This window comes from Petaurus breviceps, unplaced genomic scaffold (assembly GCF_028583685.1).
Source record: "Petaurus breviceps papuanus isolate PSGF00001 unplaced genomic scaffold, PetGlider_PUasm1.0 90823, whole genome shotgun sequence".
NCBI lineage: Eukaryota > Metazoa > Chordata > Mammalia > Diprotodontia > Petauridae > Petaurus > Petaurus breviceps.
In genome coordinates, this window is record NW_027187352.1 from 6004075 (window position 1) to 6027277 (window position 23203).

Sequence of the window (23203 nt, forward strand, 5' to 3'; positions counted from 1 at the left end):
CACTGGCAGTTAATGTGGAGCCAGGAGCATAAGAAGAAGCCCAGTGCCTCTCAGAGATGCCCCTTGAGCCCTGGGGCAGAGGGGTGGGGGAAGGAGACATAACCCACTGCCCTCCAGGAAACTTACCCACAAGCATGTTGGGAGAGTAAGTGCATAGCCTCACTATATATGTAAAGTATTTATGACCATTAATGAATGATATCCTTATCAGTAATTACTAATTATTTAAAATGAAATACTAACTTTGAAACAGAGAGCTTCAGAGCTAACACTTCCCTTGGGACATAGAATGCTGGAGTGGAGGGGACTTGTAGAGGTGATCTTGTCCAGATCCTTCATTTTACAGAACAAGAAACTGATCTTGAAGAAGGGAAATTGTCTTTCTTGAGCTCATCTTACTGGGAGAAATGAAGAACTGAAATGAAGAAGACTTAACGAAGAATACAGTCGCTGTCATCAAATATTGGAATTATGATAATGGGCCATAATGAAATCACACTTATCCCTGTAGAACTTGAAGGTTCACCAGACACTTTACTCATAACCACTCCTACAAGGAAGCGATATGAGTATTTTCATCCTAGGAGGCTGAGGTTAGAGCCGGAGTGATTTAAAATTGTCTATTACAAAGATATATTATTCATTTAAAGAAATCCAAGGACTAAATGGGGGGAGAAGCCTGGTGGAAAGTATTTGGGCAAAGATAAATAGAGAGAAAAAGGAGCAGCATAATCTTGGGAATATGCTAGAGTCCACCTGGACAGACAGGGAAAATGGATGAGGAATTTGGGAGACATCACATGCCTGGCACGGAAGATGGCCCATGTGAATCCAGAGACAAGGGTTGTCAAAAAAAGGAACTGCAAAGAGCTAGCAGTCCAATTTTGATTGTAGAATGGCTTTGGTGCTAGCCTAGAGATGCTATATTTTATTCTGTGGATAATAAGAAGTTAGGGAGAATTTTTGAGCAGGAGGGGTAATGAAACTCTTTTGGTAGCATGAGAAGGCTGGGTTGCAAAGGAAAGGGAGTGGAGGCAGGGAAACCAATTAGGAGGTTATTAATAATAGTCTAGACAAGAGGTGATGAAGGCCTGAACTAGGAAGGGGGCCGTTTTCTGTCCCAAACCAATTCTGACAGCGAATGGGGGTCTCATGGGGAGCCAGCACTGCTGCTTTCCCCAAAGTAAAAATAACATGTAATCATTTAATACAATTTCTTCAAATAAACACAGCTCAGAGATAACAGGGTCCAGATGGCCGGTAGGAGGAGAATCACATGGCCTGGCCTCAGGCTGTCGGCATCGGAGGCCTGGGTTCTTCCACTAGTAACTCTCCCCTGGGACTAGTGTGGCGTAGGGGAAAGCCCCCTGATTGGGCAAGGCAAGGGGCAAATCTCCTTTGCTCAGTCTCAGATTTATCATCTTGAAAATGGTGGTAGATCGTAATCTGTGCTCTCCCAGCAACTAGGGTTGTTGTGGGGAAAGTGCTTTGTAAATGTGAATGCTGGGTAGAAATGTAGGGAATTATTGTTAACTCTTCACAGGGTGGATGGGCAGAATGGTCTCAGGATGGTCTGAAGTATCCCATCTGTGCTAATGTCCCATTCTAGACCTCCCTCCCCTTCTAGTTAACATATCTGAGGTTTCAGAGGGACTCCTAGAGACAATGGTCCTGACCTCTACTATTTAACTGAGGGAGGGTAGCAGAGTAGGGAGGAGAAGGTGGTTGGCTTATGGTCAGAAGGAACCTCTAGTGCCTTTCAGATTATGCGGTGTAGGTACCCACCTGTTCCATAGATGCTACCTATATTCAGCAAATTGGTCAATATAAAGCTTGCAGGCAAGAATTTCCTTGGGTGCCTTTTTCTTTTCTTTTTTTATAATTTATTTATTCACTTTTAGTTTACAGCATTCAGTTCCACAGACCCTTGAATTTCAAATTTTCTCCCCTTTCTTCTCCTCCCCCCCCCCCGCCCCTGCCAATCATGGCAGCATGCACTCGAATATAAGATTTACAAATATCTTCATGTTAATTGTTAGTCAGGGTGTAAAGAAGGATTATAACTGATGGTATGATCAGTGGGAAAGAGGAAACAAAACAAAACAATAAAAAGAAACACAGCAAGTAGTTTGTTTCAATCTGCATTCAGACTCCGCTTCTCTTTCTCTGGTGGATATCTCTTTCAATCATGAGTCTTTTGGAGTTGTCTTATAACCTTACATTGCTGAGAAGAGCCCAGCCTATTGAAATTAGTTGTCACACAAATGTTGTGTCTGTGATTGTGTGCAGATTTCTCCTGGTTCTGCTTTTCTTGCTCAACATCAGTTTATATAAATCTCTCCAGGTTATTAGGAGGTCTGTCTGCTCCTCATTTCTTATAACACAGTAGTATTCCATCACAATTATACACCACAACTTGTTTAGCTATTCCCCAATTGATGGGTATCCCCTTGATTTCCAATTCTTTATCGCCACAAAAAGAGCTGCTAACAAATATTTTTGTACACACGGGTCCTCCTCCCACTTCTATGATCTCTTTGGGATAACCCTAGAAGTGGTATTGCTGGGTCAAAGGGTATGCACTTATTTATAGACCTTTGGGCATAGTTCCATATTGCTCTCCAGAATGGCTGGATCAGTTCACAACTCCACCAACAATGCAATACTATTCCAATTTTTCCACATCCTCTCCAGCATTTATCATTTTCCTCTTTTGTCATCTTTGCCAATCTGGTTGGTGAGATGTGGTACCTCAGAGTTGTTTTGATTTGCATTTCTCCAATCAATAGTGATTTAGAATATTTTTTCATATGCTTATAGACATGTTTAATTTCATCTTCTGAGAAATGCCTGTTCATGTCCTTTGACCATTTATCAATTAGGGAGTGGCTTGTATTCTTATAGATTCGACTCAATTCTTTGTATATTTTATAAATGAGGACTTTATCAGAGACACTGGTTGTAAAAATTCTTTCCCGATTTTCCACTTCCCTCTTTTTTTTTTTAAGCAATCAGCATTAAGTAACTTGCTCAACGTTACACGGCCAGGTGTTTCTGGGTAGGTGCTAAGTGTCTGAGCCTGGGATTTGATCCCCAGGTCATCCTGACACTGGAGCTGATGCTCTTACTCACTGTGCTACCTGGCCACCCCTCTACTTCCTTCTTAAATCTTGGTAACATTAGTTTTATTTGTACAGAAGCTTTTCAATTTAATGTAATCAAAATTATCCATTTTGCATTTTATAATGCTCTCTAACTCTTGTTTCATCATGAAGTCTTCCCCTCTCCAAAATCTCCATATCTCTTGCTCTCCCAGATTGCTTACAGTATCAACCTTTATACCTAGATCATGCACCCATTTCGACTTTATTTTGGTGTATGGTGCTAGATACTGGTCTATGCCCAGTTTCTGCCATACTATATTACAGTTTTCCCAGCAGTTTTTGTCAAATAGTGTATTTTTATCCCCCAAACTGGGATCTTTGGGTTTATCAAACAGTAGATTACTATAGTCATTGGCTGCTGAGTCTTGTGTACCCAATCTATTCCAATGATCCACTACTCTATTCCTCAGCCAGTACCAAGTAGTTTTGATGACTGCTGCTTTATAATACAGATCAAAATCTGGTATGGCTACTTCACCTTCCCTAGCATTTCTTTTCATTAATTGCCTTGATATTCTGGACCTTTTGTTCTTCCAAATGAATTTTGCTACTATTTTTTCTAGCTCTACAAAGTAGTTTTTTGGTAGATTGGTTGGTATGGCACTAAATATATAATTTAATTTAGGTAAAATTGTCATTTTTATTATATTAGCTCGATCCAGCCATAAGCAACTGATGTTTTTCCAGTTAGTTAGATCTGACTTTATTTGGGTGAAAAGTGTTTTGTAATTGTGTTCATTAAGTCCTGGGTTTGTTTTGGCATGTAGATTCCCAAATATTTTATAATTTCTTTTTTTTTTCCTTTTCAAGGGCAATTGGGGTTAAGTTACTCACCCAAGGTTACATGGCTAGTTTTTTTTGTGTGGGTGTTAAGTGTCTCAGGCCAGAACCGAACTTGGGTCCTCCTGACTCTGGGGCCGGCACTTTACTCACTGTGCCACCTAGCCACCCCCCTATTTTATAATTTCTACAGTAACTATAAAGGGGATTTCTCTTTCTATATCTTGCTCTCATTTTTCCTTAAAGATATATAGGAATGCAGAGGACTTATGTGGGTTTATTTTATATCCTGCAACTTTGCCAAATTTGTTTATTATTTCAGTAGTTTTTTTACTTGATTCTCTAGGATTCTCTAAGTATATCATCATATCATATGTAAAGAGTAATAGCTTAGTCTCTTCTTTGCCTAATTTGATTCCTTCAATTTCTTTTTCTTTTCTTATTGCTACTGTTAACATTTCTAGTACCAAATTGGGTAAGAGGGGACATCCTTGTTTCACCCCTCATCTTATTGGAAATGCTTATAGCTTACTCCCATTACATATAATACTTGCTGATGGTTTTAGATAGATGCTACTTATTATTTTAAGGAAGACTCCATTTATCCCTATACTTTCTAGTGTTTTTAATAGGAATGGGTGACAAAATACATTTGTCAAAAGCCTTTTCGGCATCTATGGAGATAATCATATGGTTTCTGCTAGTTTTGTTGTTGATGTGATCAATTAAACTGATAGTTTTCCTGATATTGAAACACCCTTGCATTCCTGGAATAAATCCTACCCGACCAAAGTGTAATATTCTCATGATAAGTTGCTGTAGTCTTTTTGCTAATATTTTATCTAGAATTTTTGTATCTATATTCATGAGGGAAATTTGTCTGTAATTTTCTTTCTCTGTTTTGTCTCTTTCTGATGTAGGTATCGATGCCATATTTGGGTAATAAAAAGAATTTGGTAGGACTCCTTCTCCAATTTTCCCAAATAGTTTGTAAAGTATTGGAGTCAATTGTTCTTTAAATGTTTGATAGAATTCACTAGTAAAGCCATCTAGCCCTGGAGATTTTTTTCCTAGGGAGTTCATTGATGGCTTGTTCAATTTCTTTTTCTGAGATGGGGTTATTTAAGTAGTTAACTCCCTCTTCAGTTAGTCTGGGCAACTTATATTTTTGTAAATATTCATCCATTTCACTAAGATTGTAAAATTTATGTGCATTCAATTGGGCAAAATAATTCCTAATTATTGTTTTAATTTCCTCTTCATTGGAGGTACATTCACCCTTTTCATTTTTTATATTCATAATTTGGTTTTCTTCTTTCTTTTTTTTCACATTGACTAAAGGTCTATCAATTTTATTGTTTTTTTCATAATACCAACTCTTAAATTTTATTTATTAATTCAATAGTTTTATTAAATTCAATTTTATTAATCTCTCCTTTGGTTTTCATTATTTCTAATTTAGTATTTAATTGGGGATTTTCAATTTGTTCTTTTTCTAACTTTTTCAGTTGCATGCCCAATTTATTTACCTCCGTTTTCTCTATTTTATTTTATGTGTGCATTCAGGGATATAAAACTTCCCCTAAGAACTGCTTTTGCTGTATCCCACAAGTTTTGGTATATTGTCTCATTATTGTCATTCTCTTGAATGAAGTTACTTATTGTTTCTATAATTTCTTGTGTGACCCACTCATTCTTTAGGATTAAGTTATTTAGTTTCCAATTAGTTTTTAGTCTATCCTTCCATGGCCCTTTATTACACATATTTTTTATTGCATCATTATCCGAGAATGATGCACTTAATATTTCTGCCTTTCTGCACTGTATTGTGAGGTTTTTATGCCCTAGTACATGGCCAATTTTTGTATATGTGCCATGTACCCCGGAGAAGAAGATATATTCCTTTTTATCCCTATTCAATTTTCCCCAGAAGGTCTCCCATATCTATTTTCTCTAAGATTCTATTTACCTCCTTAACTTCTTTCTTGTTTATTTTGAGGTTAGATTTATCAAGCTCAGAGAGGGGGAGATTGAAGTCCCCCACTAGTATAGTTTTGCTATCTATTTATTCCTCTAATGTCCTTAACTTCTCCTTTAGGAATTTGGATGCTGTACCTCTTGGTGCATAAATGTTTAATAATGATATTGCCTCAAAAAAAACCCCAACAAACCCCCAAAACTGAAAAAATCACCTTCCTAATGTATTCAAATCATGTTGTTTCTCTAATTACAGATCTTCAATGGGTCTTAGTGCCTTTCATGTGCTTTATTTTAAATTAGATTCAACAAGCATTTCTTTAACATCTGAAATGTGCCAAGTACTGCATGGGGTACTGGGGACATAGCCTTAATCAAAATAATGATGATGATGATGATGTCTATCTTCAAGGAGCTTATCTGAATTATTTACTACTTGAATTGATGACTTACATTCTATTGAAGAATATAAAAGGTAAAAATTCAAGTAAATGCAAGATAATTGAGGAGGAAGAAAGCCTTAATAACTGGGAGAATGAGGGAAGACATCCTGTAGGAGGTGGTACCCAAGACAAGACGCGAGGAAGCCATGATTCCAAGAAGTGGAGATGAGAAATGAACATGTTCTGGGTATAGGAGGCAGCCCATGCAAAGGCATGTAGACAGGAGACAGAACGTCTAATTCAAGCAAAAAGTAGGCTTTAATTGCCAAGCTGAAGAAGATAGATTTTGTTGTAAAGGCACTGTCGTTCAGTTGTTTCAGTTGTATCAGACCCTTTGTGACCCCTTTTGGGATTTTCTTGCCAAAGATACTAGAAGGGTTTGCCATTTCCTTCTCCAGATCATTTTACAAATGAGAAAACTGAGGCAAACAGAGTTAAGGGACTTGCCCAGGGTTGCATAGTTGATAAGTGTCTGAGGCCAGATTTTAATTCATGAAGATGAGTTTTCTTGACTCCAGGCCCATTGCTCTATACACTGCACCACCTAGCTGCCCCCTAAAGGCACAAGGGAACCCCTGAAGGTTCTTGAACAAGTGAGTGACATGGCTAGATGTTAATTTTTCTCTATCCTCCATTTCTGCTTGTCCCTTTCCTTTCTCCATGTCTAAAATAGGACCCTGCCCTATCCTATGTTGAAGTCCCTTCCTGTTTTTCAGTATCCAGCTCAGGTTCCAACTGAGTGGTTGAAGTCTTCATGAAGTCTTCCCTGATTACACCCATCCTTCCCACTAAGAGAAAATGATCTCTATCTGCTCAAATTCCTCCATTTATCATATATTCGATGACCTTTGCTCTACACTTATGTCACTCTAATAATTCACACAATAGATGCATAGTAATTTTTTGCTAAACTAAAATGAATCAAGAAACAGCCAAACTTTTAACTGACCAGGTATCTTGGACCTGAGCAAAAGAGTAACCTTAGATACCCTCTTCCAGAATGCCAGGTCTTATCCTCAAGAGGACAGGCCACAAGCCAAGCTCCTGGGACTCAAACACATCCTGGTGAAGTGCCCACCAGAAATTATACACTAGAGCCCCCTTAAACCTTCTAGAGGGGACCCCTACTGGGTTCCTTGGAAACCACCTAATAGGCTCCAATAGTAAAGAAATGTTTCACCTGTGTTGCTAAAAACATGCCACAGATTCCCGCGGATTCAGGTCTGTTTCGCTTCAGTAGAAATAATACTAAGGCTTTGTTTCAATAAGAATAATACTGAGAATGTTTTGCTTGAACAGAAATAATACTGGGAATGATTTGCCTTAATATAATAATACTGAGAAAGCTTCGCTTCAATGGAAACAATGCTAACTCCTCAAAAACATGTTCTGTTGCTAGCAATCACATTGTCTATAAAATTATGTCTAACAGAAAGCTCGATGCTGTCTTTCGGTCTGAGAGTCAGTCCCGGCTGGTTAATAAACACTCCTATCAAATTATAATTGGCCTAGCTGCCCTGTTATATCTCGGTGTCCATTACACTGGAAATAAATGCTTACTATGAGGAAACCCCTTCTAATGAAGAGATTTAGCCAAAGGGGGAAGCAGCTAGCTTGGGTAGTAATGAGTTCCCTCTCTATGGAGATCTTCCAGCAGGCAGTGGCTAGTCACCTGCCAAGTGTTTTGTGAAGGCGATTCCTGCTCAGTTGTGAGCTCCCCTAGGTGCCCTCTGGGAAAAGGAAATGGCAAACCACTCCAGTACCTTTGCCATGAAAGCCCCAAATGGGGTTACTAAAAGTCAGACATGACTGTAATGACTGAAGAGCCACAACAGATGCCCTCTGAGGTTCCTTCCACAACTCTTGGCCTCAGGAATTCTTTTCTCTCTAACAGAGCTGTAGAACATCAGAGCTGGAAGGAACTTTGGAGGCCATCTGGTGGCCCAGAGGTTCTCAACCTGGAACCCATGAACTTATTTAAAAAATAAATATTTTGGGAGGCTAGGTGGTGCTGTGAATAGATCACTGGCCCTGGAGTCAGGAGGACCTGAGTTTGAATCTGACCTCAGACACTCAAAGTGTCTGAGTGTTAAAGTGTTAAACACACACACACACACACACACACACACACACACACGCAAAAACTAGCCATGTGACCTTGGGCAAGTCACTTAACTCCAATTGCCCTCCAAAAAGCAAAAAAAATTTTTTTTTGATGAACACTATTTCAATATAATTGGTTCCTTCTGTACTCCTATGTATTTTATTCTATATACTTAAAACATTATTCTGAGAAGGGGATTATAGGTCTCACTCAACCATGTTACTCTATCTTCTCCAAAAATTAAAAGATGCTAACCTACTCCAACCTCAACATTTTGTGGATGAGAAAACAGAAGCCCCAAGAGAGGAAGGGAGTTGTCTATAGTCACACAGAGACAAATGCATTAATGTGCTGATTTCCTGAAGCCTCTCCTACATTTACAACCTTCCTCTTTTGCCATCTTTTGTTAATCAGTTGGATATAAAACGAAACCTCAGAGTTGATTTAATTGGTCTTTCTCTAATTATTAGTCATTTGCAATATTTTTCATATGATTATTTATAGATTATAATTCTTCCTTTAAAAATTGCCCTTTATCTCCTTTAACCGTCTATCCATTGGGGAATGGCTCTTAATCTTCTAAATTGGAATTAATTGCTTACATATTTTGGATGCAAGACCTTTATTAGAAAAACTTTCTGTAAACATTTTTCTCGGTTACCTCTTTCCCTTCTAATTTTAAGTATGTTGGTTTTAGTTGTGAAAAGTTGATTTAATTTTACATAATCCATATTATCCATTTTGTCTTCAGTAATCCTCTCTATTCCCTTTTCTAGTTATAAAATCTTCCTCTACCCACAGATCAGAAAGGTTAGTTCTTCTCTGCTTCTTTAATTTGCTTATGATGTCACCTTTTTGTCTAAGTCCCCTCTCCCTTTGGAATTTATCTTGTGATATGGTGTGGTATCTCAGCCTATACCTGATTTCTGCTGATCTGCCTTCCAATTTTCTCTTCAATTTTTTTTTCAAATAGTAAGTTTTTACACTAGTTATTGGTATCTTTGGAACTCAGATCCTTTGACTGGGTGTCCAGTGTGCAGTGTTGACTAGCATGTGACTTCCATCTGCCTCTGACATTCCCTTTTCAAGGAACAATCTAGAACTGTTTCCAGACTTTCTTCATGCCAAGACCAAAGCTTCAGGCCCACAGGATCTTACCCATCTCAGCCCCCTTGATGTTCCTATGGCAGACACAGCACCAACAGAGTTTTCAGTGTTGTACAAATTCATTCCTGATTCTGAAAGAATGAGATTTACAAGTAGACTCTGTGCTTCAGGAATGGGAGGAACAGCTTCAGGCTCAACAGAATGAAGGAGTCTTAAGTTAATGAGGTGGAGGCTGACAAGTACAAGCCTGAATTCTCGTGTTTAATTGAGCCTGGAGCCCTGGAAGCTTCACTGAGTATATGAGGTGCTCTTTGTGGCCAAGGAGTTATCATGGCAAGTGGAACTGGAGTGTACTGAGAGACAATGGGGGAAGGAGAGGGGATGATCTTCTGAGCCTGTGAGAGGAGCTGATGCAGGGAGAGGCACAGGATGCTGGAGGGAAAGGATGTTAGGCATGAGAAAGTGGCCCGAACATAGAGGAAAGCATCTCTCAGCAGACGTGGTGGATTGTAGTTGTACAAGAGCGATACCTTTCCAGACATAGTCCACAAGAGGATTTGTTTTCTTTAGTTTTACTTCCTTGTTATAAGAGGATTCTGCTTGTTCAGGGAGGAGAATAGGAAGCTTTGACAGAGTTAAAAAACAAGAGTCAATAAAAACTATTTTTAATGATGCTTATTGGATGTCCTTAGGGAAGAAGTTTGGGTGTTTAAAGTTTTTTAAGTTTAAAAAAAATCTCCAGTAGATACACACATATACCCCCAAACCCACAAACATTTCCATATACACAGCAAAAAACAAAAAGAAGATTGCATGTAAAAATATTAATCTTTTACATATAACTTGCTTTTTAAAAAAAAGTATATAATAAATTCAACATGTTACATTCAAAACTGTCCTACTGTTTTTGCTTCTTTTTAAACTTGTTTTCTTCTCTTCATTTAAATATTTTTTCAATGACCTTTTTCATCATCATCATCATCACTACGTTTACCCCACCATCAATTCAAAACAGGGAAAAAAAAACTTTGTAACAAATAAGCAGTCAACAAAACAAATCCACATAGTGTGCAAGTCCCAAAATATTTGTTTCTGCTCCTTGTGTCCATCTCCTCTTTTTTAGGAGGTGGGTAACATGTTTCATCATTGTTCCTCTGGAAATGTGTTTGCTTGATCATTGCCTTGATTAGAGTTATTAAGTTCTTTTAAAGTTGCTTTTCTTCACATCGTTGCTGTATTGGTAAAATTGTTCATCCAGTTCCATTCATTTCACGCTACATCAGTTCATTCTTTCCAGGATTCTCTAAAATAATTTATTGTGTCATTTGTTACAGAGCAATAATATTCCATTACATTCATATACCAAAATTTGTTTAGGCATTGCCCAGTGGATGGGCACCACCTTAGCGCCCAGTTCTTTGCCTTTAATTTTCTTAATGCCCCTTTCAGAATCAGGAAGTTTCCTTTTCTTATGACTATTCCTTCCTTGGTATCATGCTGCCTCTCCCCTTCTCCCTCTCCATATTTGCTGGTTGAATTTGATGTATTTCCACATCAAACTCTATAGGTTTTTGTTCATTACTCATTTGTCCAGTTCAGGTAAAAATAAGAGTCATTTGATACCCACTCCTCCATTTTTTTTAATGTTCATATACTCTTATTCTCATGTATTCCAATGATAAGAAATAACCGATTCCATGACTTTCCCCTTCTTTTCTACACTTGTGTATTCCTTTTAGCCTCACTTTTCTGTTCCTTGTTTTTTTAAAAAAATTTTTTGGAGGGGGGAAAGCAAAGCAATTGGAGTTAAGTGACTTGCCCAAGGGCACACATCTAGTAAGTATGTCAAGTGTCTGAGGCAGGATTTGAACTCAGGTCCTCCTAACTCCAGGACTGGTGCTCTATTCACTGTGCCACCTAGGTGCCCCTCTGTTCCTTCTTAAAAAAAATACTACTCATGACAAGATTAATACATTATTCTGTTTTCTGTGGGTTTTAAAAATCTTTTTAAATTCAATTTCCTCATTGACCTTTGAAGGCATTTGGGTTCTGCAGAAACTTCCTTATTAGAATATTAGTACAACATCAGCATACAGCCCGTCCAATTCTCAAATGAAACTACCTTTCTGTATTTCTCTTGAGTCTACTGTGTTTGCATTTCAAAATTTCTATTAAGCTTCAAAGTCCTTTATTCTACTAAGGGTTCATTCCTCCCCCTGCCCCCTTGCCCTCTAAATGAGGATTATACTTAGATTTGCAGGGTAAATTGTTCTTCTTTGTAAGTCTATAACTTTTACCTTTTGGGATATTGTATTCCAAGTTCTCATCTTCTTTATGGTAAAAGCAACCAGGATCTTGCATGATCCTGACTATGATTCTTTGGTATTTGAACTCTTTCTTTTTGGCTACTTATGATAGATTTTCCTTAATGTAAATGCTCTGATTTTTAATATGACATTTTTAGGACTTTCCTTTTTCAGAATCTTTTCAGCAGATGATTGGTGAATTCTTCCTATTTTCACTTTTCCCTATCCAACAGATAAAATATGGAATCCTTCATGAATTTATGTGTCATCCTTGAGTGAGGGCCATGCTAATCTCTCCTCTCTCATTACAATTTTAGTTTATGTGCTGCTGATGTTAGCACTGGGCAGTATAGGAGGACAGTTTATATCAGGAACACTTTCCCCTCTACTCTCTTTAGGAGATAGTGTGAAATTAATTGTCTCTGACCATGCCTTTCTCTACCCACTGGGCCCAGCTCCATGCCTGACTTTCTGTTAAGATTTTTGCTTCTGTTCTCTCCCCTCTCTCTGCTGATCATGGGGTTATAGAAAACCCAAAGGCCTCAGATGCAGAGTGATCCATCTACCTGGAGAAAATAAGATTAGCTTGTGAAGGTTTTAATCTAGGATGAGAGCACTGCCTTCACATGGCTTCTCTTCTCTACAAAGTTAGAAAGTTTAAAAACATAGATTACAAATGCATTTTATAAAGCTCTGAGCCCCCAGGCAATTGTTTTGATCACTAGGCCAGAAAAGAGATTTTTTTTTAGACACTTGAATTTATTATAATCATTTCTACATAATAAAATTTCTACAGTCCTCCTCCCCCTCTAAACACACACACACACATACACACACACACACCAGGGTATATATTTTAATTAAATTTTCAAGATGAATTTAAATTATCTTTTAAGTAGAAAATCATCATTAAAAATATAACCATGGAGCAAAAGTCGAACTAGCAGAGAAATACTTAGTAATGAGCTATGCCACCCATCACATGCAGCCATAAATCAGAAGGGAGAAGCAAAGGGTGAAGTAAATTCCCCGCCATCATTCCAGGGGTTTCTCTGACTAGGCATAATTCAGTCACCTCCCACTGGATTCTCTCAATAAGCATGTGATGAACCAGGGACAATAAAAGACTCCAGTTGCTATGAAGCTTAGAATCAGTATCCTGTAAACAATCCATCTTCTACTGCTGCTGCCTCTCTCCTTTCCTCCCCTCCCCTCCCTTCCCTTCTCCTCTCCTTTCCTCTTCTTCTCTCTCTATGTCTGTCTCTCTGTGTCTGTCTCTCTCTCTGTCTCTCTCTCTGTCTCTGTCTCTCTGTCTCTCTCAATTCTGCCTTCTTTAGCAATTTAGCACCCCCACCTCACCACCACCACAAGGTGGCCTGTCTAATATTTAAGAAATAACTGTTGCAGTTTTAAAAAATCACCCCTGATCCAGAGGTGTGCTGGAGACAATTCAAATCCCTTTTTGCAAGAGCCAATTGTTAAATTTTCAGTATGAGCATTCACAGCTTGGGAATTAGCAAGCACTGCAATCAGGGTATCATGTCTTGTTTTATTGATTGCATAAATTGAAGAAAGTGATATAGAAAATGTCAATGTAAAATTAAAATTTAAAATCATGTCATGCACGTGTGGTTTCCTCCCTGGGGAGCTGGTTGTTAAATCTTTACCAACACACTACTGCCCCGAGTCTACAATGGAATGGCAAAGATGTATTTCTGAGGTGTGTTCATGAACCCTAGGAAACCTTTTTTTGTTTGAGGCCTCAGACTTTGAGAAATGGAATAGAAGAGAAGCCTTCAGAAATAGGAAAAGCAGGAGCTTGTTTTTGAGCTATGACACAGGCTTTCAGGCATTTTGGAGATGGAGAGAGGTGGTCCCTTGGGAAGGGAGATGACTGCCATCTGCTGGTATCTGGGGAGAACTGCAAAAGATGGGAATTGTAGACCAAGTCCATGTAGCGTGCTAGCCAGCAAAAGTTTTTGGAGTTTTTGGGGGCATGAGCTACTAACAGTCCAAGGGAATCTGGAGACAGCTGGGGGAACCAGGGCATGGTGGAGAGTCCCGGATGTGGCTCCTTCTAGGACCTTACCCAGGAAAGGAGGAGGAGGAGGAGGAGGAAGGAGAGGGGGAGGAGGAGGAGGAGGGGGGGGAGGAAGAGGAGTACCTAGTGTTTTTAGAATACTTTAAAGTTTGCAAAGTACTTGATCTATATTATCTAATTTGCTCCTCATGAAAACCCTGTGAGGCAAGTGCTGTTATTATTATTATTATTCCCATTTTACAGATGAGATAGATTAAGTGACTTGCCCAAGGATAGGAAGGAAGGAAGGTAAGAAATAAGGAAAGAAACAAGCATTTAACAGGCACTTAGAACGTGCCAGATACTGTGCTAAGCTCTAGAAATACAAATGGAATTTAAAAAAAAAGGTAGTCTTTACCCTCAAGGAGCTTACATTCTAACTAAGGAAGACAGGAAACAAAAAGAGCTAAAAATCAATGTATGTGTGGGTGTGTGTGGGGTGGGGTGGGTTGTTGAGATAATTTAGCATGGGGTGGGAATGGGGCATGATTTTGAAGTTCAGAAGTCAGAATCAGAGGCAGGAAGGGAATAAATGTTGACTGACCTGGAGCCTCAGGAGAAATTCACCAATGGAAGGGGTGGGAGTGTGATCTCATATTGCAGGGTGAGAATATCCACAGCTATGAGGTATGATTTGAACTCAGCTCTTTCTAACTTCATGTCAGCATTCTATCCACTGCACCAACTAAGTACTACTATTTACAATACTGTAAATGTCTGAGACCATACAAGTCTCTGTACAAATTGATCACTGACTTACACCACTATTTTTCTACAGGTTTAATATAAATCTTACTTGTTTCTCTTTACCCCTAAGTAAACCTGTTCATGATTTGAGTTTTGTTAGTCCAGGTGCTTGTAAGGGGAGCTGGTGACTATACCTGAGGGAGGTGTGTCAGATACTAAAGTTCCCAGATCATCTGGATGAAGGCAATTAACCAGAGAAGTGACAAATTACTCAAAATATACTCAATGCCTTAATGTCAGGAGGGAGTCTCTGACACAAAAATTACCCTTTTATCATGTGGTCTCAGGTCCTCTTACTATCCTGTCTACTCTCCTCTGGATGCACTTTAGTGTAACTATGTAGCATTCAGAACTGAACCCAGTCCCCTACTTTGGGGCCTTGAGCAAGGCAAAGGCTAGAGGGAGTATCACCTTCCTTCTTTTTCTTGGAAGGGAAGGGAGTATCATGAGATTGCAAAGACCAAATTCAATGATTTCACAGTTTTGGCTCCAGTCAGTCCTGTATATCATTCCATGCTTCTCCTCCCACTCCCACTTCATCCCTAGAGCCCAGTACAGGGCTGGGTACTACACACTGGGCCCTCAAACCAAACTGTCATGATATGAAGATGGCACCTTCCCCTGGGCCCCCCTGCCCCAGTAAAAGTCACTCATAGCTCCTCATGCCAGGGGACCTCAGACCAGATTTATTTTTCTTTGGTAACTTTCATAGTGACGATAGGAGGTGAAACTTCAAACCCGCTCGTGGAATCTTAATATGATGCCAGTTATTTATTAAGAACAGCGATTGTTTGACTCTTAACGGCTGTAATAGATGGGAATCCGAAACACAACTCAGCTCAAATGTGTTTTTGATCAATTCCTATTTAACAAACTGTCTCATTAAATCTTAGTTGAAGAAACTTTATTTGGGAATCTTTTCTTTCTCTCCCCTCCTTTTGTTTGAAGGGGTCCTAGAATTTTGGAATACTAGAATCAAAGAATCATAGAATCTTAACAACTTGGGATGATAGAATCACAGCGTCATAACTTAATTCAAGATTTATTATTTTGGGATAATAGGATTTTAGGATGTTAGAGCTGAAAAGGAGCCTAGATACTATCTAGCACAACCTCTTCATTTCATAGATAGGGAAGCTGAGGCACAGAGAGAGAAAGGAATGTGTTCTGGTGAGTTAATAGCTGATCCAAGATCTAATTCAGATGGTTACCTTGATCTTCATTTTGATTTCTGAGGATTTGTCAGGGCTCCCTTCCCTTGACACTGTGATTGAAAATGAGCAGAATGAATTATGGAGGGGAATAATGGAGAAAAAGATTGAAAAAAATAGGAAGGAGTCAAACTACAAAGTACTTTAAATGCCAGTCAGAGATTATAGGTAATGCCATTGGTAAGGGTGAGCTTCCTGATGAATGATAAATAACCCAGTTTACACCCCCTATCCCCAGCCTTACACCTTTGGTCTTAACCTCACCTTTCTCCCAGCTTCTAGCCTTCCTTGGGCAATGGAAGAATGGTATTAGAAAGATGGAAGACCATAGATCCTGTACATTATAAGACAATGAGTTTGATTTCAATTCTTGGGAAAAAAATGTCTTAGTAAAGAGATAACTAGTTAACATCTAGAAAAGAAAGCAGTGATCACAAAGAGCCAGCATGGATTTTTCAGACAAAAGTCATGACAAACTAACTTCTTTTTTGATAATTACTAAGCTTGTAGGTTAGGGTAACACTGCAGATTTAATTCATCTAGATTTTAGCTGAGCTAAATACTTTTTTTTTAAAATACTTTCATGTTGAATTTCTTGTAGAAAAGAGACAATAATGCAACCAGCTTCAAAACTGGTTGAATAGCTAGACTTGAAGAGTAATTATAAATGATTTTATATTAACTTAGCAGGGAGTCTCCAGTGGAATGCTTCCTCTTCCTCCACGACCTCTGCCCCTACAGAGCCAAGGACAAGGCAGGTATAGATCGGTCTCTGAAATTGTACTGTCAGGATATGAAGATGACATCTCCCCTAGGGTAGGGGTCACTCACAGCTCCTCATGTCGGGGGGCCAGGGGACATCAGACCAGATTTATTTTCTTTCCCTGACCTGCTCTTAGCCCTTTGCTGTTTGACATATTCATCTAATACCTTTGATGGAGGTATAGGTGGTACGTTTAGCCCATTTGTAGATAACATACAGCTCCATCGGATTGTGAGCTCTTTGAGGACAGGCAAGGACTGTTTTTTGCCTCCTTTTGTATCTCTAGGGCTTAGCTTAGTGTCTGGCATATGATAGGTGTTTAATAAGTGTTGATTGATTGGGAGATATAGTTAACTGCTGTGGATGACAGGTAAGCATCAGGAAGGATCTGACTGAGCTAGAGGACGTTGGGTTGGATATAATACGGTGATAATTATAGAGATAAATGTAAAGTCCTACATTTGGGTTCACAAAATTGGTGGCCCAAATAAAAGATGCGAATGGAAAGTTAGTTCATCTGAAAGAGTTTTAGTGAACTGAGAACTGGAGACAAGTCACAAGGTATGGTGACCCACCACCAAAAGCATCTGATGAGCTCTTGAGTTACATTAAGAGGTTAGAGCTCGTGGTCAAGACTGGGCACCACGGTTTAGGAAAGACATTGGTAAGCTGGAGAATGTCCAAAGGACAGCCAGAAGGCTGAAGGGCCTTGAGTCCAAGGCAAGTTGAAGAAACCTTGGATGTTTAACAAGAAGAGAGGACTCAGGGAGTCCATTGTAGGTGTCTTCAACTTTTCATCCTGTAGAAGTGAGATTGGACCGTATCACCCTTTTTTTTACTTAGTAAACTGGTAATTTAGTTCAGCCCCCAATCCTCTGGCATTCAAAGCCCTTTGTAACCTATACTGCTGCCCCCACTCCCCACCCCCTACCTTTCCAGACTTCTTACGCTTATGCCACCCCTACCACTCAGTTTTCAGGCCAGTGACACTGGTTTCCCTGTGGTTCCTCAGACAAGAGCTTCCATCTCCCAATTCCAGGCATTTTCACTGGTTTCCTCTACAGAGTGTTCCTCTGGAATGCTCACCTCCTCATCCTTGGCCTCCAGACTTCCATAAATCCCAGCTAAGTTTCCACCTTTACCAACCTATCTTAATTCTAATTCAAGGGTGGGGAACCTGTGGCCCTGAGGCCTTGTGGCCTTCTGGAGCTTAAAGTTCGACCTTTTGACTGAATCAAAATTTTACAGAACAATTCAGTCAAAAAGTCACACTTAAGGATCTAGAAGGCCTCGTGTGGCCTCAAGGCCACAGGTTCCCTACCCCATTAGTGCCTTTCCTCGGTTGGCTATTTCCAGTTTATTCTGTATGTAGCTTATTTGTACATAGTTATTTGCATGTTGTCTCTCCCTTCTATTATTAACTCCTTGCAGGCAAGGATTGTTTTTTGCCTTTGTATCTCCAGCACTTAGCCCCCTGTCTAGCACACACGTAAGTGCTTAATACATTTTTATTTATTTTTGACCTCAGAAGGAAGAATTAGGACCAATAAGCAGAGATTGCAAAGAGGAAAGTTTAGGCTTGGTATAAAAATCACAAGTTCTTAATAAATGGAGATTCCAAAAAACTGAAAGGGGTTGCCTTTGGGGCCCTCATTACTGCTGCTTATTTCAGGCAAAGAAGGAATGGTCACTTGTGGGGTACATTATAGTGATAATTCTTTTTCAGGTATATATTGAATGAGATTGCCTCTGAGCTCCCTTCCAACTCTGAAATTCTCTGATTCTGTATGTCTTCTCCCATCTCACTTGACCTCTAATCTTCCTAGTCCCCAGCCTCCTTTTCAGACCAATCAAAAAGCATTTATTAAGTGCTTACTATGTACCAAGCACTGTGTAAGCACTGGAGAAACCAAAGGGAGTTAAAAATACAGTTCCTGCCCTCAAGGAGTTTACATACTAATGGAAGAGACAACATGTAGAAAAATGTACATAAAAGACATATATATGTCTTGTAAGTGTGTATATATAGCATCTGTGTGTATATATAAACATATATATTAAGGTAATTTCAGAGGGATGGCACTTACAGGGGATGGGAATTGAGAAAGATCTGCAGAAAATGGGAGCTGAATTAAGATATGAAGGACATTGGAGGCAGTGGTCAGGAGGGAGAATTTTCTAGGTTTAAGAGAGTGTAGCACCAATGCATTATTCACAGCACCAATGGTGACTATAAATATACTTGCACAGTGCTCAATCACAAAATATAATAGACTCTCCATATATAAGACAGAAGCAAAACATTTATTCATACACCAGAAAACCAAATCCCAAAACCAGTAAGCTGATTCCATCATAGTTGCAAAGAAGTTAATAAGCCACAGCAGCACAGAGAGCCACAGTATCCTTTAACCTTCCCATCAACCAATATTTACTCACAAGCCTATCTGTCTCCCTCAGATGTGTGCTTTCTTCCCTCCAGTCTAGCTTGCTCTGACTCTCAGCTTCCTGGGGGTTCTGTTTCACCCTTCATCAAACTCCTCCCACCTCTAGCTCCATGTGATTACATTCAGCCTATTAGGGGGTAGAGTGTATTTTTAAAGCAGGGAAAGTCTTCAAATTCCCTTAGGCTTCTTAAGGGATGGGGAAGATCTTCAAATTCCTATTACCATTACAGGGAGCACTTTGCATTGGTTCATACGAGTCATCCCAGATTTTTCTGAAACCACCCTGCTTGTTATTTCTCATAATACAGTAACATTCTATCACAGTCAATATACCAGAGTTTTTTCAGCTATTCACCCATTGACGGACATCCCCTCAGTTTCCAATTCTTAGCCACCATAAAAAGAGCTGCTATAAAATTTTTGTACATATAGGTCCTTTTCCTTTTTCTTTGTTCTATTTGGGAAACAGTCCTAAAAATGGCATTACTGGATCAAAGGGTATGCACAGTTTTATAGCCCCTTGGGCTATAAATTACTTTTCAGAATGGTTGGGTCAGTTCACAACTCCACCAACAATACATTAGTGTCCCAATTTTTCCAAATCCCCTACATTTGTCATTTTATTTTTCTGTCATATTATCAAATATGATAAATTTGATGTGGTACCTCAGAGTTGTTTTAATTTATATATCTCTAATCAATAGTGACTTATAGCATTTTTGTATGATTATAGATAGCTTTTATATCTTCTGAAATTTTCCTGTTTTCCTATTCCTTTAACCATTTTTCAATTGGGGAATGACTTGTATTCCTACAAATTGACTCTGTTCTCTATATATTTCAGAAATGAGGCCTTTATCAGAGAAATTGATGTAAAATCCCCCACCTCCCACCCCAGTTCCCTGTTTTCCTTTCAATCTTGGCTGCCTTGGTTTTGTTTGTGCACAAACTTTTAAAATTTAATGTAATAAAAATTATCTATTTTACTTTCCATGATCTTTTCTGTCTCTTATTTGGTCACAAATTTGTCCCTTATCCATAAATCTGACAGGTAAATTTTCAGAGACATGTGCTTTGGAAAAATGATTTTGGCAGTTGTGTGGAAGATGGACTAGAGTAGGGAAGAGATGTAAGGTAGAGAGACCAATTAGGAGGCTATGGAAGCAATCCAGATGAGAGATGCTGAGAGCCTGAAATGCAGCAGTGGCTGTGTGAGTGAAGAGGAGACGTATCTGAGAGATACTGTGGAGGTAGATGGCAAACTTTGGCAAATCATATGAACATTTGGGGAAAGTGAAAGGAAGGAGTCAACTGAGAATGACACTAAGGTTGTGAGCCTGAGTGACTGGGAGGGTAGGGGTGACCTTAACAGGGAAGATTTGTAAGAGAATGCATGCTCTTTGGACATGTTGCCTTTGAGAGTCCTAGGGGGCATCCATTTTGAAATGTCCAATAGGCAGTTGGTGATGCTGGTCTAGAGCTCAGGAGAGAGATTAGGGCTGGATATATACATCTGGAGTCATCTGCACAGAGATGACCATTAAATCTATGGAAGCTAATGAGATCATCTGGTGACAGTATACAGGGGAGAAGAAAAAAGAAACTGGGACAGACCCTTGGTCTTCCACCTCATTATGCCCAGATTTCTTCCTCTGATAATAACCAACTTTTCCCTCCAATCTTTTCTCAAACTCAGCATATCCAAGATGAATCTCATATTTCCCCCCAAAGTTATCCCTCCTCCATATTTCCTGATTTCTGTTGAGGGTATCACTACCTTTTCAGGTACCCAGATCAGCAATGGATCAACTTTGACTCCTCCTTTCCTCTCACTTCTGAAATCCAATGATTTGTTGTCTTACTCTTTTTTTCTTCATAGTATTTTTTTTTTTGCAATTACATGTAAAGATAGTTTTCAACGTTCTTTTTGTAAAATTTTGAGTTCCAAATTTTTCTCTCTTCCTTTTCCGTTCTCTAAGGCAGCAAGCAATCTCATATGATTTATTTATTCTAATACATGATCTCTCTTATATCTGTCCCCTTCTCTCCAATAACAACCACCCCCCTAGTCTAGGTTCTCAATCATCCCTCTCCTGGTTTATTGTAATAGCCTCTTAATTGGTTTCTCTACTCTTAACCTTTTTAATTTATTCACTCCATAATTGCCAGATTGACAGTCCTTAAACAGGGATCAGTAAACTTTTTCTGTAAAGGGACAGGTAGTAAATATTTCAGGCTTTGTGGGTCAACAGACAAAATTGAGGATATTATGTATCTATCAAAAAAAGAAAATAAATTCCTACAAATGTTTGATAAAATTAAAAATATATTGAGTATAATTTTTTGTAATATTGCTCTATTAGTGAGAAGAATGGAATTTGAGGGGGATAACATTTTGCTTAATGGGAGTTTAGAATTAGTGTTTACTATTATCAAAATTAGTTACTAATATTCATTTGTTAATGCAGATCTTTAATGAGATTGTATGTATTTCATCTTTGAAAATGTCTCCTCATACAGAAGGGTACTGTCAAATACTGATATCAATCCATGAACATGTAATTTTAATTGAGCATATGCATAGCTTGGAAGTCATTACAGAATTCTGTAAGTTTCTTCCATTGATATTTGCCTTTTAGCAAGCCATTACCTTTAAGATTAATCACTTCCAATTGTGAGGTTAGGCGGAAGTTCCTTAATTGCATAGTTAAATGGACTCTGAAATGTGGAAATTTTGTTTGCCCATATATTGAGGTCCAAAAAAATGCTGCTAGAACTGTAGTTTAAGCTCAGAAAATATATCCATTATATTTTTCATATGTAAGTGCTGTTGAATCTTGTGATTTTAGTCAGATTCATTAAGAAATATTATTAAGTCTGTAGGAAAGCAAATTTCCAAAGCTATTCAGGTTTAATCAGAGTGGTTGAGAATGGTTCTTCTCATTCAGAAAAATGTCAATCTTGGCCTTGAGCTCAGAAAAGCTCTTTTTATCTCTCTCTCTCTTTTTTTTTTTTTTACATAGTGAGGGTGCACTGATAATAAAAAAAAGTTACTGTATGAGAATGTACACAAGTTATAATTACTTCACTGTGTTTTGTAGAAGTTGTATTGAGTCAGAGTGAAAAGTTATGAGAGTGTTACCAAAGGTCTCTGCCCTTGTAGCCCCAAAGCAGCCATAAACAATACCTAAAGGGATGAGCTTGACTGTTTTTCAAATTTTTTTTTGTTTTCAATTTTTTATGGACTCTGAAATTAGAATTCCATATAATTTTCAAGTCCATAAACATTTAATCAATAAACATTTATTAAGTACCTACTGTATGTCAGGCATTGTGCTAATCACTCTGTCAAGCACCATGAAATATTCTTCTGTTGTTATTTTATTTTCAATTATTTAAAAAGATATTAAAAAAAAGCAACCCAACATTCTTAGCTTGTAGCTGGTGGCAGTCTAGATTTTCCCGTGGGCCATAGTTTGCTAATCCCTGGGCCTAAGACATACAGGTCTGACTATGTCGCTACTTTGTTCAAAGACCTCTGATGGCTCCCCATCCTCCAGGATAAAATGCAAAATCCTCAGACTGTCATTTAAAGGAATCTGTAGTATGAATCAGATCATAGGAAACATTAATCAGATCAATCAGATAATAAGGAACATTAACCCTGAACCCCAACTCAGCCAATGTTCCCCCCAAAAGAATTCCATTCTTCTCCTCAGTAGCCCAGTGCCATCTGCCCGTCCGGCCTCCTTCCCCATCATTCCCCTGCACACGCTCTCCATTCCAGGCAAAGCCACCTGCTCACTCTCCCGCATGCCTAACATTCCAGCACCTGCCTCTGGGAGTTTGCGAAACTCACTGGGTTCCTTCAAAGCCCAGCTCAGGTGCCACTTCCTGAGACAGGGCTTTGCTGAATCCTTCTCCTCCTTGCCATTAGCGCCATTATTTTGTGTGTACTTTGTGTTTTCATACTTGAGAATGTACTGTATCTCCCCATACTCTGTAAGCTCCTTGAAGGCAGGATGAGGTGTGTGTGTGTGTGTGTGTGTGTGTGTGTGTGTGTGTGTGTGTGTG

General features: G+C 38.9%; 1 non-coding gene across 1 annotated transcript; it reads right to left on the reverse strand.

Moving 5' to 3' along the window:
- Positions 1 to 12115: 12115 nt before the first annotated feature.
- Positions 12116 to 12222, reverse strand: LOC138148421 (U6 spliceosomal RNA). Its single transcript, XR_011165056.1, has one exon. It is a non-coding gene; the product is annotated as a U6 spliceosomal RNA (small nuclear RNA).
- Between the last annotated feature and the right edge of the window lie 10981 nt (positions 12223 to 23203).